This window comes from Chinchilla lanigera, unplaced genomic scaffold (genome assembly GCF_000276665.1).
Source record: "Chinchilla lanigera isolate Chin_1 unplaced genomic scaffold, ChiLan1.0 scaffold00015, whole genome shotgun sequence".
NCBI lineage: Eukaryota > Metazoa > Chordata > Mammalia > Rodentia > Chinchillidae > Chinchilla > Chinchilla lanigera.
The window spans coordinates 203,133-205,431 of record NW_004955416.1 but is presented as its reverse complement, the minus strand read 5'-3'; the positions used below and the strand labels follow the sequence as shown (position 1 = coordinate 205,431).

Below are 2,299 nucleotides of genomic sequence, written 5' to 3'. Positions count from 1 at the left end.
ATTTCCTACCACTTTGTCTGTAATTTGGTAAGCCCCCCCATTATGTTATCCTTCTTTTACTCTTTAAAATTAAAAAAAAAAATGTGAGGGACCTAACAATTACTGCACACCTGGCATGGTTCAGAGTGTGTCACATGTTCCTGAATTTATTTTATTTTGTTACTTTTTTTTTCTTTATCTTTTTGAGATAGGGTCTCCCTGTGCAGTTCAGGCTGGACTTAAGCTCACTTAAGCCCAGGCTGGTCTCAAATTTGCAATGATCCTCCTGCCTCAGCCTCCTGAGAGCTGGGATTACAGGCGTGTGCCACCACACCCAGCTTGTTCCAGCATTTAATACTCAAGAAAAAAACATAAAATATGCTGCAGAGAAATTTTTTCTGTGTTTGGCACATTTATGTATCTATCTATCTATCAATTTAGCATCTGCTACTTTTGGCTGGAAGCTGATGCATACAACTGGGCTTGTAAGGAAGCTTGCAGATGTAATTTGTGGGGAGAGGAGCAAGATGAAAAAGAAATAAAGACTAAGGTAAGAATGGACTCTGTGTGAAGCTACTTCGGGCTTCCATACTAAAAACTGTAAAAGGGGATCTTTGGGGATGAGTGAGCTCCTGGGGCTATCTTCTTTTTCCTCATTCTCCTCTGAGCCTGACACAGTCCTCCATCTCAAAGGGGTGCAGGCTGCGCAACAGTGACCTTGTTCCTCAATTCCAATTCCAATGCTTTTGTGTTTGTCCTTAGCAGTATTTTCCCCTCTTATTGGTACATTAAAAAAATTGTTTTTTAATGAAAATGATTTTTGTTGGTACATTTTAGGTATACATAAAGATCACATTCATAAGGAATTTGTATCTGTACATGATCTTGATTCTTTTTTTCTCATCCCCCTACCTCCTTTGACCCCTCATCCCCTCATCTACAAAAGCTTTGTTTCCATTTTTTCCCTTCTATTCTCTTTTTTTCTTGTCCCTGCTTTCTTTTCTCCCCCCACCCTCCCTTGTTCCCCTTCTCATCTGAACATTTTCTTCCCATTTTCCAATGTGTATTATACATTTTGGTCCTTATTTACACTTTCAATTTCTCACACCGGAGAAGCAATGCAGTATTTAAGTATGTGTGTCTGATTTATTTCACTTAAGAATAGGGTCTCAGCCGGGCATGGTGGCGCACGCCTGTAATCTCAGCACTCGGGAGGCTGCGGCAGGACTGTTGCGAGTTCGAGACCAGCCTGGGCTACAAAGTGAGCTCAAGGTCAGCCTGCACTGCATATCGAGACTCTGTCTCAAAAAGACCAAAAACAAAACACCAGCGAAGAACAGGGTCTCAGTCACCCTACCCATTTACCTGCTCCCCTTCCATTCATCCTGCTTTTTTTAAAATTTTGCATAATAAATTTATTTTTTAAAAGGCCTATAGACAAAACAAAGTAAACATTTAAACAGATTTTCACTTTTGCCGTAGAAGTGTTCCATTAAGTTTCAGTCTGTAAACATTTTTAGTTCAGTAATCATCATCTTCATCAGAGTCCATTACTTTTCTTCTGTTGAGTTTAAGTGTTGTTTTCTTTTCTGTTTGTTGACTTACATTTTCAAGGATTTCTATCACCTTGTTCTGAGACCTTCCCACTTAGCTGTCCATATCTTGCCATCTGTATAAGGTAATTCTCTACTACAAGTGCTAAGTTACTTACTGTGCTTTGCTTCCTGCTGTGCTGCATCATTTGGATCTGCGTGTTTCGACGGCAGCTTGGCCAGCCTCTGCTTCCTCAGTGCCTCCAGCTCTTCGTCCGCCATGGCGCAACTGTTGCGCAGCAGCTGCCGTACATACTGCCTTTTAATCCCTTACCCTGAGGCAGCAAGAAGACAGAGCTCAAGGATAGCAGCAGTGTTCTGGAGACCACTGGGGGCTCAGTGTGAAAAACAGCACGAGCTACATGGAAAAGGCCCCAGGAAGCTTGAAGACTCTCAGCCTGCTGCGCACACTAGGGGTGCAGAAAGGAGGTATTGGGGACGGGGTGAAGCGGTTGGTGGAGGAACAGTATAGATCCCTAGGTTCTGTTTTTTGTTTTTTTGTTACTGGAAATGGAACTCAGGACCTTGTGCGTGCCAGGCAGGCGCTTATGCCACTGAGCAATATCCCTGGCCTAGGTTCTGTTTTTAAACCTATTTCCAGCTAGGCGTGGTGGCACAGACCTGTAATCCCAGCACTTGGAAGGCTGACACAGGAAGATCGTTGTGAGTTCGAGGCCAGCCTGTGCTACAAAGTGAGCTCAAGGCCAGCCTGAACTGCATAGTGAGAC

General features: G+C 43.2%; 1 pseudogene; it reads right to left on the bottom strand.

Moving 5' to 3' along the window:
• The window catches only part of LOC102030630, a 12,373-nt pseudogene extending 10,580 nt beyond the window's left edge, over positions 1–1,793 (bottom strand).
• Positions 1,794–2,299: the final 506 nt, after the last annotated feature.